The 18,931-nt window shown below is 35.0% G+C and overlaps 1 protein-coding gene across 1 annotated transcript in view; it reads right to left on the bottom strand.

Annotated features, from left to right (window-relative positions):
- LOC134527258 (uncharacterized) overlaps positions 1-18,931 on the bottom strand; it is a 404,697-nt gene that overhangs the window by 117,918 nt on the left and 267,848 nt on the right. The gene's annotated exons all lie outside the window — the stretch shown is intronic.

The following is an 18,931-nucleotide window of genomic DNA, read 5'->3' as shown; positions in this document are numbered from 1 at the left end:
AGCACACGGAGAAAACTACCATAATATTGTCAAGAATAAACGGGAGCACACGGAGAAATCCACCATAATATTGACAAGAATAATCAGGAGCACACGGAGAAAACCACCGCAAGTTTTCTTTGATATCATAAAATTTCAGGAAAAAAATAATACTAAAAATAAAAATAAATTAAAAAAAATTAAAAAAAAAAATAAAATAAAAAAATACATAAAATTCTGGCTTGTACTAGAACTCTATCTTTGTTCAACAATGAGAAGTTCACAAGCTAGCAGAATATATTTATGTATTTTTATTATTTTATTTTTTTTAAATTTTTTATTAATTTATTTTTATTTTTAGTATTATTTTTTTCCTGAAATTTTATGATATCAAAGAAAACTTGCGGTGGTTTTCTCCGTGTGCTCCTGATTATTCTTGTCAATATTATGGTGGATTTCTCCGTGTGCTCCCGTTTATTCTTGACAATATTATGGTAGTTTTCTCCGTGTGCTCCTGATTATTCTTGACAATATTTTGATGGTTTTCTCTGGGTGCTTCTGATTATTCCTGACTAGACATCTGATGGTTTTCTCCGAGTGCTTCTGGTTACTGATGAGGAATTGATCTCTGCATGAAGAATTTTTTACTTAATGGGTCATGTCATTTTTTATTCAAGGTTGCATTTAATTATTGAAATTCTGCCAATAAATCAGCACTTGTAATATTTTTATCAGGTGGAAATTTAAAAAAAAAAATATCATTACTCAGTCAAATAATCTCTGAGAAATCTAAGAAGCACTAACAGGATGGACGAACTTCCTTCTCCTTGGAGTCTAGCGAAGCCATCCTTCTTTTGCGATCGTTAGTGAGCATCCCGCATCCCGCATAAAAGAACTAAATATTATTTACCTGCAAGTAACATGTGGCGACATCTGTTGTTGAAAAGCAGAACTACTTGCAACAAGTACCTTTGAATGAGATAAATTAATTCTCGCTGATGAAATAATTAAAAAATTCTATTTAAGTAATATATCTAATTTAAAACTCTTAGTTTGCATCTGGCATTAGTCTCAATAACTAATATGAATCCTGAAACGGGATTTGTTGCTGTATCAAAACGTCATCACTGTAGATACTGTAGCAAGGTGTTTACCTTGAGAAAGAATGCTAAACGACATGAGAGAAGCGAGTGTAATTTGGGTCCTTGTCAAAAACCATTTCATTGCAGTCAGTGTCAGAAATCCTTTGGTAGAAGATATTTCTTGGATAGACATTACAAGACCTGTACAATTAAGATGAATAAAGATAACGAAGACTGGGCTACAACATCGCGGAAGAGGAACGAAGGCGAAAAAGCTAATGCTAAAATTACTGATCTAGATCAAGATAATAATTTAAAATTTAAAACAAACGAAGGAAGTTGTAACCACATTAGAAATGAAAATATATTTACTCCAATATCTAGTCGTCTCCATGAAAATGTGAAAGATGGAGAACCACCTGAAGCTTACAAGGTCCGAGACTTTGATGAATCATCTGAGGCTGGCATGATTGAAGATTGTGGTGACACATCTGAGGCTGACATGATTGAGTACTGTACTGAAACACCTAAAGCAGGCAAGATCGCAGACTGTGATGGCAGTCTGAGACCAAAACGATGGAAACGACGTAATAAAATAAATTATCCTGATCAAGCTTGTGATAATCACTGGCAAGATGACGAAAGTGACCTTGTGGTTGGTGTTAAAACGATAGACACCAGAGATAATATTTATTATAAACATGCAAGGATGATGAAGGCAGCAGAAGAGATTGATTATACCTCATGGGAAGATCCTAACATATTGGTTAACAGGCTACGACTACTACATGGATCGCTTTGTGCAGGAAACTATTCGAACATTAAAGAAATATCCTTCATACTCAAAGAACTGAGGGAAGCTGGCTACATACAATAATGGATTAAATTAAATGTATGTGTATAAACTTGAAGATAAATTAATATATTTTCTTTCCAGATAGAAGCTATCATTTATCGAAATCTGATTTCTAAATAAAACTTATAACTTAAAGGTGTAAAAAACGTTACCACTGCCAGTCAAAATGTATACTGATAAAGACATGTTAGTAATCATGCCAAGTTCGATAAAAGTAATAGGAATCAGTTGGAACCAATTGAAGATGGAGCTCTTGGAGCAATTGGAGCCTTTTGAAGCATTTGGAGTCTTTTGGAGCTGTTGGAGCCATTTAGAGCTGTGTTAAGCATTTGGAGGCTGTTGGAGCCATTTGGAGCATTTGGAGCTGCTGGAAACATTTGGAGCTGTCAAGCATTTGGAGGCTGTTGGAGCTGTTGGGGCCATTTGGAGGCCGTTTGGAGTATTTGAAGCATTTGGAGCCTTTTGAAGCATTTGGAGCTGTCAAGCATTTGGAGCATTTGGAGCTGCTGGAAACATTTGGAGCTGTCAAGCATTTGGAGGCCGTTTGGAGCATTTGGAGCCATTTGGAACTGTGTTAGGCATTTGGAGGCTGTTGGAGCTTTTGGAGCCTTTTTTTGGAGCTGTTGGAGCATTTGGAGCTGCTGGAGACATTGGAGCTGCTGGAGACATTTGGAGCTGTCAAGCATTTGGAGGCCGTTTGGAGCATTTGGAGCCATTTGGAGCTGTGTTATGCATTTGGAGCTGTCAAGCATTTGGAGCCATTTGGAGCTGTGTTAAGCATTTGAAGGCTGTTGGAGCATTTGGAGCCTTTTTTTGGAGATGCTGGAGACATTTGGAGCTGTCAAGCATTTGGAGGCCGTTTGGAGCATTTGGAGCCATTTAGAGCTGTGTTAAGCATTTGGAGGCTGTTGGAGCCATCTGGAGCATTTGGAGCTGCTCGAAACATTTGGAGCTGTCAAGCATTTGGAGGCTGTTGGAGCTGTTGGAGCCATTTGGAGGCCGTTTGGAGCATTTGGAGCATTTGGAGCCTTTTGAAGCATTTGGAGCTGTCAAGCATTTGGAGCATTTGGAGCTGCCGGAAACCTTTGGAGCTGTCAAGCATTTGGAGGCTGTTGGAGCTTTTGGAGCCATTTGGAGGCCGTTTGGAGCATTTGGAGCCATTTGGAGCTAAGAAGTAGTCGTTGTACGTCTATGCAGGGCTAAATTTTTATAAGATTGCTCTCTTTCGCAAGTGATTCTGTAGTAGGATAGAAATTGTGTAATAAATATTATGTTTGTAAAAGACTTTTAGGTGTTTTATTCCTCGAACCTTACACTTTTCTGGTATTTTAATTAAATTTATTTTAGCTTCGTCCAGGATCGTGTCAAGGACCTTAGTCGATCTAATCAATCAGTATATAGATTACAAATTTATTTAATGAGTTTTGAACTTTTTCCCGAATCTCTAGCATTACAATTACGAATTTCCAATATGGTGGTCTTGATGTCTGATAGGATGATGGTAGTAGATGATTTAAAGTCTCTTTAAGAATGTTGAACATGGTTTATTGGAATTATTATTTTTTTTCATAAAATTAAATGTTTTGCATCGGGCAGGGATCGAACCAAGGACTGGAGCGGATCGAATCGATATGTAAGTTAATGAGTGATTTATTTAATGAATTTTGGATTTTTTCCCGCTTTTCTAGCTACATTATTACATGATTTCAAGATGGCGGTCGAATTTCATGATGGCGGGGGGCACCTCGGTAATAAATGATTACTGCACTGTAGCGGGTTAGAATAAAATTATCCAGATGGAAATGTACTCTATAATACAAGTACACACACAAGATGGCGTACTCCAGCAGGTGGTATCCTCTGGTAGCATGTACTGAACATAAAATGTCGGATCCATGATGGTCGACAAGGACAAAGTCAAATTTCAGGGATTAAGTCAAATTTCAAGGTCAAGGTCAAATTTCAAGGTCAAGGTCAAATTTCAAGGTCAAGGTCAAATTTAAAGGTCAAGGTCAAATTTCAAAGTCAATGTCAAAGTTCAAGGTCAAAGTTCAAGGTCAATGTTCAATGTCAACAGTTGAGGACACAAGTTTAGTGACCAGATAATTATACTACATGGTATCGGCACACTCTAGCTGACGAAAACAAGATGGTTGTCTCCAGCGGATGAAGACAAGATGGCGGACATGATGTTATACCAGTTGACGATATATACCTTGGTATTGTTGGTGGTAGATCAGTCTAGGTAGCTTTCATGGAGGAAGGATCGACCGTTTACTCTCGCCGGGAATCGAACCAAGTATGTTCATCGATATAATCAAACAGAATTCAAATACGTTAATTTTTTGATGAATTTTGGAATTTTTTTCATTAAAATCGGATAATAAATAAAGATTTTCAAGATGGCGTCCAAATTTCAAGATGGCGTACATGACGTCATACTAGGTGACGATATATATGCTTTAAAAAAAGTGGTGGGTGGAGGTCAGTCTTTCGGCGGCTTCAGAGAAGGAAGGATTCGTCACCGTTTTTTTTTTGCCCTCACCGGGTTTGAACTAATGACGTAAATAAGTTTTTTATATAATGATTAATTAAAATTTTATTAACTTTTTTATAAATTTTAATTTTTTTCCGATTTTCTAGCATAAAATATGTGGATTTTAATGATTGCGGCCGAAACGAAAATTGCAACAGTGACGTCATCATCCAAGATGGCGGAACACACAACGCCGGAATTTTCGAGAACACACAATTACGTCATCCAAAATGGCGGATCCAAGATGGCGGATCCAAAATGGCCGCCGGGGTCAAGGTCAAACTTGTCCCGTTACGCTATGTCCCGTTACACTCCTCCGAGATGGCCGCCGTGACGTCATAACACAAGATGGCGGAAAACACCACAGACACCACAGCCAGAAGCCAGATCTAGGAAATACATTCGTATACTACTGCAAGTCTTATTTGACAAACACTTTTCTGTACAACCCACATTTTATTTGGATAGATAATTTTATATTGATTTTTATCAGTTTATACAACCTTCCACTGATAGTTATAAATTATGCTTTTATTATTTTTCAGGTCCATGATGAAGATTAATCCTAATTATAAAAAAAGCATCAAGGAAACCGCAGAGTTGTAACTTCGAAGAAAGTGATAGATACAATTACTAAAATTGTTGAATTGTCAAAGCTCTTGGATGATTTATTTGTACATGCAGATTTGTGTGGTGTTTCAAGATTTTTTTTTAATTATTGTGACTAAAAAATTATATTATGAATATTTTACATTTATATTTATTTTAAATGTTGGCTTATATTAACAATGCATTTTGTAAATAAATATTTATAAAGGTATAGCTCATTTATTTATTTTAATTTTTGTAAAATTGACCAGCACATACACCAAGGAACTGTGTGCTACGATAATAGTTCTTATGTCTTACAATGGCATATTCTGTACGTTAATCAACTAGCAGTGCTGCTAAGTATTATGTTTTTTGTTGTTTAGTGTTTCAATTCTGTAACAGAAAGTAACATATCCTCTAAGCAAAACTTATTGTGGGAATTTTTAGCAAAAAACTTTGGGATTTACATATCATTATAAGCTCTATTAGTGTGTTTTTGCACTAAAATAATAATAAATACATTTTCATTGATTTGCAAGATGTAATGTATATAGGTAAACTAAAGCATCATGCAAATGTCAGAAATATAAATTATTTAAGAATAGTAAATTGATTTTTATTCAAACATAGATGATTTAAGTACAATATCTATACTTTTAATTACTTCACTAGTTAACATAGTTTTTCATTGTAGTATAAACACTGGTCCTACTTCCTACAAATATATAAACTTTAAAATTTTAAGGGTCATATGCTTTTCAATTGTGTCTTTTACACTTAACCAATTTTGTTACAGTTTGAAAGGTAGCCCATATACATTTTACACAAATACTATACAGTAACTTCTCATTAAAAGTATCTAAAAAAAACCATACTTTGGTACTTTTTAATACGTTATGCCTCAAAGTGTGTTGCTTTGTAATGATTTTTCACTAATAAAAAATTCCACCCATCAGGGAGGGGTGATAAGTATCATAAAAATACCTCACAAGTAGGCTAAATGAAGCATAAGGAAGGTTGGGTATCCTACTAATCTTTAAATTATGTAATTTTTTTAGTTTAAAAGTTTATTACGTAATGAAGTCTTTGCTACTTACCTGATTTTGATAAAATTTAAAACAGGATTCCTATCTTCTAGATTATAGTCTAACAAATAATGGAGTTAATGTAAGAATGTGAGTAAATAGAATATTTTTAACTATGACATTTTATCATATTTAGATAAAGAATACCATTTTTTTAATTGGGAAGAAGTCAGGGCTTAGTATATTCTAAATGGCTCCTTCTGACTTCTTATGCATGCGACAAAATAAGAAATTTTATGTAACTGGATTTTCCACACAAAACCCTCAACATTCACTGTACATGATTAAAATTCCACCTCTAAATTGGGTTTATAATAGAAAATGGTAGAAAGTAATTTATTTGGTGTGAATTGTAAAATGTCCACCAAGTAAAACATGTAGAGGCTTAGAGTTATGTTATTGCTCCAAAAGTAAGCTATATAGTTATTATAAGCACAAACATTAAGAGTGCTATGTATGTAATTGCATTATAAAATAGCATAAATTTACTTTAATTATACTGGTTAAAAATTACCCAGAGAATTTCATAAATTAACATGTACTACACCATGGAAAATAACTTTATCTTTGTAAATTTTACATCAGTGCTGTAAACATAACGGTAAAACCATTTTTTTATGCTATGGAGTTTCAGTAATTTTTACAGAACTTTTGTAAATTCGAGGAACAATCTGTATTTGAATATTATTAAGTTATCGTATATTTACTGCATTGGTTTTGATATTTACAAATAATCCTTATTTGAATTTCACAATGTACTTGTATATTTACAGTATTAATTGTAAAATTTACAAAGAATACATTTTTTAGTATTACGAAGTATACTGGTATATTTACGGCATTGGTCGTGAAATTTACGAAGAATCCATATCTGAGAATTACAAATTACTAGTATATCTGCGGCATTGGTCGTGAAATTTACGAAGAATCCGTATCTGGGTTGTACGAAGTACTAGTATATTTACGGCATTGGTCGTGAAATTTACGAAGAATCCTTATCTGAGTTTTACGAAGTACTAGTATATTTACGGCATTGGTCGTGAAATTTACGAAGAATCCGTATCTGAGTTTTACGAAGTACTAGTATATTTACGGCATTGGTCGTGAAATTTACGGAGATTTAGTTTTTTTCCTTAATGAAGTAACCGTAAATTTACGAAGACCACCGGAGAATTTTTAACCGGTACTTTTCGTAAATTTACGGTGAAAATTTTTACAGTGTAGCAAACCAAGAACGAATTCCGTATTTATTTTCAACGACGTCGTGTGCGAGAAGCCAGGCTTAATTCAAGAGTACTTTTCCATTAGATGACACACAAGAGTAGACTGCATTTATCTGTGTCAAACATACAGTCGAATTCCAAACATTATACCATGACAATTCGATTGTCATAGTGTTTTTTCACATGGATGAACTTAATTTACTTCAAGCTTACGACGACCACATAAACACCGAAATGATGTTTCAGGAACACAAATGCATGCGTTCCTTGTGCTGGAAAAACGCCATTAATCCCTAATTATCTTTAAGGACTGGCCTCTATATAAAGGCAGGTAGAGACAAGGATTTGATCAGTTTTTCGTGAAACATGAGTCGAATAATTTAGAAAAATGGTCTTCAAGTCGCACTGCCTAAATGAATAGTGTTCTCGTCTCTCACGACACCTGAACTCTGGAAATATTTTTCGTTATTCTGCCAAAAAGTAGAAAGTGAGAAAAACAAATTCCTATATGACCTGCTAGCCATCGATCAGCGCGTGAAGGCCTTAGAATTTCGAATTCACGATATGATCAAAGTATCGAAGGCACAAATTCATGACGATCAGAGGGTTTTAAAAGTAGTCTGAATGCATCACTAACTAGCTTGTCAACAAGAAAAGATTTTATAACCACTGTGAAGAAGTTTCTGTGGACGAATAAAAAGTATAAAGGAAGTATTCCATTATGTTTTCAGCCAGTATAATGTTGGAATTGGCCAGTGACCTTCACCATGTTATACAGTCTGTGCATGAAAAATATTTTTTTTTTACTAGAAAAGCATACTTGCACATGAAATGTAAAAAAAAATATATTCAAACCAATCACTAGTCGTATCGACGAATTTAAAAATTAGGAATATCCACCAATCAACACGAAGACAGAATTTGAAGACAAAATTCCTACTTCAAAGCAGAGGGAATATGAACCAGAAGAAGAGGTTTTACAAATACAGTTTTTACACCAGAAAAAATTACTGTGAACACCAAGTTAACGTAATGGTCCGGCTATACCTGAGATCTTACACAAGTCGGAATAATAACACGACCTACTAAGTGAACCGAAAAAATAGTACGCGATTACTCGGTGCTAAAGAAATAGAAATTTTACCAGGAAATTAAATATGTGTAAAAGATTAAAAAAACACAAGTGATTTCGGGGCTGTATCAATTGCTCTTTTGTAGGGAAACTAAAGGCTATTCCTACGAAGATTTGCAAGAGTACAATAAACTTCTAAAACTAACTCATGCGCATTTTGCGATAATGATCCAGAAAGTGGCATATATAAAGACGAAGGTCAATAAAAATGTGAAATTCTTACCAATCTCTTCAGTGAACTAGCAGTTCATAGTGAAGGTTTAAAAAAAGCTAGAAAGTGGTCAGAACTTCGTCTGTGTGTATTGGAATGACCCAAACGAAGTTTCGATCATCTGAGACTGCTGTTTACTTTGCTTAATGCAGGAAAATATTCCCACATCAGCGAAATAGTATCCATTCTCGAAGAATTATGGAAAACTGGCTACATACAATATATTCTAATCGGATTTGCTCGCGAACTTCAATCTCGATGCAAAGTTGTAGTATCTAGACTCTGTTATTTATTCCAGGCTGACCCTATTATGATACCATATTCCCGAATGAATTAACGTGAAATGTAGGGTAACATGGTCTGAATGAGGTCACAAAATGGAAAACAATAAAATAAGAACACCAATGTAAAGAATACAAAATAATTATATAATAAAAAAATGATTAGTTTATTACAGTTTACACCTACAAAACAAATTTTGTTACAAAAATGGTTTCCAAGCAATGTATTCATTTATCAAATACAGCAAGTGACCCTATTCACCCAAGGTTAATGGCGAATTCGGTCAGCTACAAAAAATAGAAAATTAATATCAAAATGGAAAAAAATTTATTAAATTTTATTCTACAAAACTTCAATCTAATAGATAAATTTGCAAAAACAAAAATATAGGTATGACATAATATTCTCAAAATGAAAATTTTACAGAAACACATACTCCAGTAAGCAAATAAAAAATTATCTTTTATTCGATGGTTTTAGCACTGTTAAACCACAATAGTGAACAAAGACACAAAGAGACTGCAAATACAGAGAACATCTGAAACTAAATGTTAATTATCCATCATAACACTCGGAACAGATCATGAGTTATCTCACTCAGAGGATCAATTTAGTACTGCTCAGTGGCTAGCTTTACCTAAGTTCTATTTTAAGAAAAACATAAAAATTAAAACCTTTTCTCGTCTGGAAGTCCGAGACTCCAAAGAATATAATATAACATCATTACAATGATGCAAATTAAACTAATAACTTTGAGTAGAGTGCGAGAGAGTAAAAATAATTTTTTTTTAATTTTGTGTAGGGCTATTTAGATGTATAAGCCACAGTGCTCAGTTTCGTGTACGTAGTAGCTGTACATAACCTCATAAAAAAACCAATAATAAAACATTTTTTAGAGAAATTATTTTAAATGTTTATTTTAAAATTCAATGATAATTGTTTGCATCAGAAATTAATTACAAAAAAAATATCTTTCATTCACTTTAAAATTTTTTGAATAAATATATTGTGTTATAATGTGTTAAGGTACTAAAAAATCAAAACAGATAAACAGAGTGAATGTAAGGAAGTTTAAAAGTTATAGCTTAGTTACTGCCAGAACAGCAGATGTCAAAAAAATTACTTTATCTCAAGAAAAAATTCATCATCACAGTGCTAGCATAGTAAATGTGTAGAAAATTTGACTAAAACAAAGACAATTTTATTTGGAAAACCTTTCGTTTAAGGAAAGAGTTATTACACCTCATTAAGGGCGCCGTCTGGCTAGAGAGTAAACGCGTGACCGCGTACATAGCATGTCGTTCTTGCTCGGAGCTGAAGGGCGACATTCGGAACTACTCTTATCTCCTCCTACTCACTGCCCCACCCCACTAGTACCCACCCTCCTCCCCACGCCGACACTGCTGGCCAGATAAGAGCCGCCCTGCCGCCTCGCCATGTCTGTATCACTCTGCGTCCTTTAGTTTACCGTAGCCGGCGTGCCAATTGCATATATGTTTAGTGTAGCGATATACAAAATACTTATTTTAGTGGTTGATAGTAATGTTTTAACACTAAGTTATTGTGTATATGTCACACAGACAAATGTGACTGCATACGTAAAAAATAATCCTGTCTGAATTACTGACTTAGAAATACATGTCTGGACACTACTTTACATTGATGGTTGATTACAATGTGATGTTTTCCCGGTTATTCGCAAAACTACTTGAAAACCTCTATGGTGCCACCAGTACAGTCACGCTGTGAATGAGCATTTTAATTTACATATATTTAATACCAAAAATGTTTAACTTTTGAACTTTTTCTTAATTTTTATCTATATATTGCAAACAGGCAAATTTCCAGACTAAAATCAGTAGTAGGGATATTTTAAATACAAATAATTTAAAAGGCACACATTTTTACTAACGGCTGTTACATTTTGTGTTTTGATAATGAAATATTTTTCTTTAAGTTTAAGAATGTTTGGTATGAAATAAAAAGTAGATAAGTTTAAAAAATGTTTTATAACAAGTGAAACGAATCTAAATCATCAAAGAAAAATATTTATTCAATAATATTAAATCTTCAAGTAACAAAATAAAAATATACCATACAGCAAAAAACATTTTCTTAAAGGCAGCTGCAAAATAAATTTTTGTCATTCAACTTTCTTCATAAGCACTGCACAACACAGTTTTTCCAGTATGACAAATTGAGTAAACGAAATCCATCCCTCTCGGCACAGACTACAGGTTCAGGTAGATTTCGAAGTACCTATCGCTTCATGAAATGTTCAAAAAACTTCTATAAACTTGTGAAACTTTTTAGGCATCCTGTACGTTCTACAATATTCAAAATTGATCGAATGAACACTGTCTTATTCCATGGCCCAAAACTATTTTAAAAGATTTAGTTCAATTCATCCAGGACTGAATAACATAGAACGTATTTCATATTACGCCTACGCATTTATTACCTTCTAACACTACTTTTCATACCTTGCACTAAAAAGTGGTCACAAAAAAAATTTGCTCTGGGTCATTGTTTATGATAATATGAAGATAGTTAAAAATAAATTTCAAATATTTGATAGAAACTATAAAACTTTTTCCAACCTGTATTATAACTGTAAATAGATCGTCTTATAGACAATTGTTTCAGTCAAAGGTTTTGGATAATGTTTAGGAATTTTGCAATAAATTATTTCATTTTTGATAGTATATCAACTAAAAAGTTATGATTTTTTTTGTCGTTTAACCGTTTTTATTCCCACGGCTTGCAGTAATGGCTGGTTACATAATATTTTACTTCATATAAACGTTCTTGACAATATATAAAAAGTTAAATAAAAATATGAATGGCTTTGATAGTGTAGGTACATGGTACGGAAGTTTTGTTTAGTTCTTTTTAACTCCACATGAGTTTTTTTTCAACTTCTTGCGGTCTAATCAAAAATTGTTTGGGACCAAAGTTGTAGATAAAAAATAAAAATATACATTTAACATTAATTGTTATATAATTAATTTTTTAAGGGTTTTACCATAAATAAGAACGTATTTAATATTGTACATGGTATGGGAATTTAGTTTTTTTTTATATTTCTACCCTCGCTATTTACAACCCCCTGAGCAATAGTTTGGCTTATCAAAAATTGTGTTAAAAATTATAACATTTACATACAATACAAACAGATTTGATGATGTGTCTACTAAGGAAGATACGAACTTTACTATCCTCAAAATCATGTTTTTTCCGACCCTTGCATTTATGGTTGGTCGTATTAAAAAATGTATTCAAAGGTTTTTGGTATTACTCCTACGAGTTATAATACATTCAAACGATGCAATATTTTTCACACTATGGGATTAAAAGCGATTGTTAAGTTAATCAAATCCTTCCCCATTTTACCCCTTTCGTGGGATTATGCCCATTTAAGAATTCGACCAAAATTTTATTACTATATTTTATTTATCAGTTTGGAAATGATTTGTGCACAATTAAGGTAGTATCGTGTCCATAAATTGTATATGTATATACACACAAACATTTGATTTCACAATGGCTTCGGTATCTATTGCACATTAAACGAAAAATTATCTTAAAATTTTCCTGCAGTCGCACTTTCGAAACGGCTTCAATAACCATAGGTAGTCTTTCTTCGAAATATACCTAAGAATCCACAAACTAAACAAAATAGAAGAAGAAAATAATGCATAGAGATAACCCACAAAATAAAATTGTTTTTAAATATAGAACTGTGTTAAAGATTAATTAAATTTTTGAATGTATTTACATACAATCCAAAAAAATTGGTTGTCTGTAAAGTTGGTTTACGGACGATAGTTTAACGTGACAACTTCATAACAAAACATTGATGAAATGATTGCATACTTTTATGAATAAAATTGAATCACTTTTATTGAATTATCACTATTTTGTATGGATACAAAGCAGTGAAATGAAATCTACAATTTAATTGATACATTTACTTTTATTTGCACTCATTAATTCAAATATGTTTATTACTTTAACGAAGAGATTATTTTAACTACAACTTTTATACATGTTTGCTATTTAACTTCTTCCAATCTGTGTTATTCTGTTAAGGATAGGACGATGATAGGAAAAGTAGGAAACGAATGGGAGTGTTTCAAGGATAATGTGAAGGAAAATGGCTTACCCAACACCAAGATACAGTCAAAAATAATCTATTTGCGCCACGGACTCTGCAGCAATGCTAGGAGGTTCAGGTTAGCAAAGAGCAATATAAAATGAGCGTAACGGGACACAGCGAAACGGGACAATGTGCGTAACGGGAAAATTTTTCGTGCGTGCAGCTGGCGTTCTTCGATTTATTAGACGTCACTTCAATAAACATTTTTTTTCAACAATGTCCAAACCTTTACTTTCTTATTTATGGAGATACCAATTTAACATGCTCTGTTTGAAATCACCTTCTGCATTCAATTTTCTCAAACTCACCACACACATATGCACGAACACATTTAAACTGGTTTTCTTGCTAAACATCATTTCCCAATCAGAATGACACTTGGCATAGTACCTGTATAAATACTAGTCCTATAAAAATTTTAGTGTAAAACCCAATATTTAAGTTGTAAATTAAACCGCCGTGTTTTCTAAATATCTTCATTGAAGGAATACATCATGAAACGTTAGTGTGGTTCTGACAAATAAAATGTAAGATTGAGCAGCGAGCTTGATAAAATCTTCAAAAACTTGTTTGTAAATATCATAAATCCTTTCAACCCATTGCAATCCCTCTGCTTATGAATGTGTTAACTCACTTTCACCGTTATGGAAAGAAATTCCATATTGTTTTTGTTTCCTTCTTAGATATATATGTATGTTATTTATAAATGTACTTATAATATAATTTTTAATATTGTTCTTCTTACATAGTCCACAGAAGATACTGAATAAAATTGCTACCTATTATTTACTTAGGTTCTCTCTTATGGGAAGATTGCGGGTGTATCTTGGGTCCATAACTCTGGCAGTAATGAATTCATGTAGAACTGTATAAGTTTTTCTTCCATTAAACTTTCCCAGAAATGGTCATCTTTTGTGATTTTCTGAAAAAGCATTCCTTTTGGAGTCCAAACGACAAAAGGGCAGAATTGGCGACCTGTAATATGGAGTTGTCCCTGAATTTGGTACATGTACATATGACCGATCTTGAGATACATTTTTCCATCCTTCAGTTCACAAAAAAAATTTTTTTTCTCCAGAATTGCCGTTTCAGGAAGCATAGTCTTGGCAGTTGCAGGGCATTTGATTTCAATGATGCCATCACTACCAATGAGCCCATCAGGCGATGCTGCTAGAAATTGTATATTTTCGTCAATGAAAAGTCCCGAAGGAATTATGACTAAGCCCAGCTCCTGTTCCAGCAAGATACAGTGCATTTGTCCAGTGGTTGATGACTGGATATCCTGAATTTTTTTGCTGTCACACTGCAGTCCTCTCAAAACTTATTCTTTTTTATTTTCGTATTCTTCAGGATTCATGTCTGGTATCTGAGAAACATTGCCATAATGTGAGTCTTCTGAAAAATTAATTTTCTTTTTTTAGTCTTCTTTTTGGTGTTTTCCAAGCGCCTCTTTTTCTTTTTTCAGCAGAATATTTTTGCTTTTAAATATTTTTTTGAATATTCACCAGGACTGTGATTTGTGAATTTTTTTTTGTGAATTTCGGCTTGTTCGTTACCATCTGCATTGCACGAAATCACGGAAAGTTCACTTCTGGTAAGGTATCCACCACGGAGAGAAAAGTTGACTCTTTTACCACTAACAAACTTTGCAACTGTATTATTAAAAGACTCAGCTCTATTTGTTGTCATGTTTTGCAAGAGACTTTCTGCATGATGAACTACCAGATTATTTGCTGACATTATTTCATCCCACTTGCCCATACTTTTCATACTTGGAACTATATTCTCTTCTGTGCATCCAGAACCATCACAATAGTATTCTCGTTCACTGCACTTTGAATGGTCCCCGAATATATGAAATGGTCCATTGTGAATATCACTCCGTAATTCCTTTACACGTTCTTGTTCAGTTATTCCTCCGATAGGGGGAAGACGAGGAGAAGGGCCACTATCGCCCTGAGCAGGCAAGGCAATCCCCCCCCCCTCCCCCCGCGGGAGAGATAGCAGCCGGCTGCCGGTACAGCTACAGAGGGCGCCACGAGGTGGCTAGCAGTTTCGCCCGTGCATACGTTTACCTTTATTAGTGCCTCAGAAGATTTTCCGCGGTGACATGCCTGTTTAAATGCAGGAATCAATGCAAGAAGGTCTAGGGCACGTCTGACTGGTGAGTTCCTTAAATTCTGACCATTTTTACTGCACAGAAAGATAGTTTGAAAAGAGCCATTTTCGTGATATTGGCGGGGTCGCAAAAGTGTTAAGGTGGGTATGAAACAATTTAAATCCACCAGACCGACGTCGAATGTTCTTTTTATTCCTTTCCTGCCCAAACAAAAATTGAAAATCTCAAGTACTTTCTAAAGGAGAGATATAGAGGTAAATGTCTACAGTGGCTTCCTTCCATCGTCTAGACGGCGCCCTTAAGTGATCATGAAATCAATAAAAAAATGCTAGACACGTTGATGGGCGATTATTTTAAAGGTTTGTGGAAACACAAATAAATGATATGATAATGTTTACATCGTTTGTAAATAAAGGAAATTGAAGTAGAGTAATACTGTATGATACTGAGGACTATATGTTTCATTTATAGTAGTAAATGTCTACACCCTGTTTTACTATAATCAGTGGGATGAGTATTTATAATTTGTTTTACTCGCGCGGGGCCTTAAAGTGCAGTGACCGCGGTGGTGATGTACTAGAGGGGGGGGGGGAAGTGGTTGTTGTATGTGTAGCCAGTAGTATAGGAATGGGGCTACTAGATCAGGATGCAGGATGTGGTGTCTGTGGTGTTTTCCGCCATCTTGGATTGTGACGTCACGGCAGCCATCTTGGATGGTTGTGACCTTGACCTTTGACCTTGACCTTGAATTTGATCCTCAAAATCCGCCAAAATTGGGCAAAATTTGCCCAAAATTCCTCAAAAATCGCCAAAATTTCCATTTCTGTGGAAAAAAGTTCCGCCAAAAAATTTCAAAAAATTCCACAAATTAAAAATTTATCTTTTCGAGGGAAAAATTTCCCGTTTCGAGGGAAAAATTCCCGTTTTTAGTCCTTAAAAATCCCAGCGGCTGAAAATTCCTAAAACTGGCTTAAGCATCCTTAACTCAAGCCTCAGTTAAGCCATTTCTAGGAATAAGGATGTCATGGCAGCCATTTTGAAATATGACGTCACCGTTGCAATTTCCGTTACGCCCGCCATCTTTAAAATCTTCATTTACTATCCGATTTTAATGAATTTTTTTAAAATTTATAAAAAAATTCAATTAATAAAATTTTAATAAAAAATATTTAAAAAACATACGTTAACGACACGGAGCTCGGAGTCCTCGGTTCGAACCCGACGAGGTCAAAAATAAAATAAAAATGGCGACAGATCCTTCCACCACGGAAGTCACCTACAGACTAACCTACCACCACTTTTTATCATCATCTAGTATGACGTCATGGCCGCCATCTTGTCTTCGATGCTGGAGACCACCATCTTGTTTTCGGCTGCTAGAGTACGCTGACGCCATGTTAGTTTAGTTCTTATCCGCTAGAGTGCAGTAATCATTTATTATTGCTGTGACACCCGCCATCTTGTCATCTGGCCGCCATCTTGAAAATCCGTAATTATTTAGCTAGAAATTCGGGAAAAATTCCAAAATTCATCAAAAAAATCACTCATTAATTTACAGATTGATTCGATCAGTTTCAGTCCTTGGTTCGATACGCGATCGATGCAATAATGTTTAATTTTATGAAAAAATAATAACTTCAATAAGCCACGTTCAACATTCTTAAAGAGACATTAAAACCTTTACTGTCATCATCATCCTATAAGCCACCAACACCAACATATTGGTAATTCATAATTTTAATGCTAGAGATTCGGGAAAAAGTTCAGATATCATTAAATAAATTTCCAATCAATGTACTGATTAATTAGATCGACTAAGGTCCTTGGCACGATCCTGGACGATGAAAAAAATATCAATTTAACATAAAAGTAACAGGTTCGAGAAATAAAACACCACAAAGTCTTTTACAAACATAATATTTATTACACAATTTCTATTCTACTACACGAACACTTACGAAAGCCAGCAAATTTACAATCATTTAGTTCCGCAGCGGTGTGAAATGACTAATTCTTAGCTCCAATCGGTTTATACTAGAAAGAGTCCAGCCAGAACCTTTACAGACATAGTCCACCTCTTCTTGACAGAGTTTCTGGATACCGTTTTTAACAGTTTGCTTCACATCGTTAGAACTGTAAATTACTGCAGCCGATGTCTTGAATGCACACTTCTTCACTTTGTCATCGAACGGATATGGCTTTCCATATATACAGTCCAACCACAAGTTATATTTCAAAGGTCCGTTTGTTGCTACATCATCAGTAAGCTGATTGATTATCTTCTGTCTGATATCGTCAAGAAAATTACAAATGTCCTTCGACTCACCGAACGTATTTAGATAATAGTAGTCTTTCAACGTTCCACGAAATGCAGACTGCGCCAAGTAGAAGCCATTATCGTTCACTTGTAATGCTCCGAACACAGTCTTAGGTTTAGTTCCATGTTCAGACGTCATAACAATCGGTTGCTGGGCATCTGTTCTTTTGGTTGTACGCTTTCGTGTCTCCAATCTAAAGCGAGGAGTCGAAATGTCGGCAGGTAGTTCAACAGTAGGAGCACAGACTCCACCTTTACATTTTTTCGCATGATGTCGCAAACTTTCCATTCGAGTAAACCATTTAAGGCACTCATCACATCGAAACTTCATGCGAGAAGGATTCTTCGTACATTTGCTCCGCTCATGTCTTCGTGCATCATGGGAAAATGCGAACGACGTATCACAGTAACTGCAAGGATACCGTGGTGATGAAGACGATCCTTTCAGACCCGATCCAGATCCAGACGTTGCAACAGTAGTACCATTTCCAGGCATTCTCTTATGCACATCGATGCATCGTTGTTGCGACGAAACCTTTACTTTCTGCCGCACAGCAGGACCTTTGCATGCCTTCATGTGCGTTTTCATATTATCTTTTCTGGCAAACTGCTTATGACATTTCTCACAAACAAACATTTTACGATATAGGTTCTTGACACATTCGCTCCTCTCGTGTCGTCGAGCATTGCTGCTGTTTGAGAAAATCTTGTCACAGTAACAACACCGATGTTCGTTAATTGTTGTCGATTCGGCATCCATTGAAGCCTCCATCGAGGGCGAAACGAAGTTCGTCGAGTTTTCCTGCACAGCCAGCACTACCGGCATTAAAGTCTCTTCTGCTGGTGGTATCGCGTCTGATGAAGTCTCCTCCAGTGTTGTCACCGTGGTTGTCAACGGAATCTGCTCCTTCTCCGTCGTAGCTGTCGTCAAGGTTCCCGTAGTCGACGGTACAACCTCCATCGAGTTCGACGTTAAAGACGGTAAAGATGCCATCGAGGTCTCAAGAACAGATAATTGACACGACTTATGCACCAGAAGAAACAAACTAGACGATCCTTACACCGCCGACGTCAGTAACAAACTGAGCGATCTACTGTCTAGGACTCGCTTATATACATGCACCGTATGGAATAATACGCTAGTCAAATCAAGAACCATGTACAATAATACTAGAGTCAAATCTACAAAATTAAAAAAGAGGATCATTTGATCGAAAAAAAAAATTCGATCTCTCCAATATACGCCAGGCTCCAAGAGCTACAATTCACGTCATCAGATCCATCTACATTTTGCTCCTATGCTTCAATTGACCATTAGCTGCAAGTTCTCCAACAGCTCCATCAGCTCCAACACGTAAT

The sequence above is a fragment of the Bacillus rossius genome, chromosome 1 (genome assembly GCF_032445375.1).
Source record: "Bacillus rossius redtenbacheri isolate Brsri chromosome 1, Brsri_v3, whole genome shotgun sequence".
Lineage (NCBI taxonomy): Eukaryota > Metazoa > Arthropoda > Insecta > Phasmatodea > Bacillidae > Bacillus > Bacillus rossius.
This window is presented reverse-complemented; position numbering and strand designations above follow the sequence as displayed.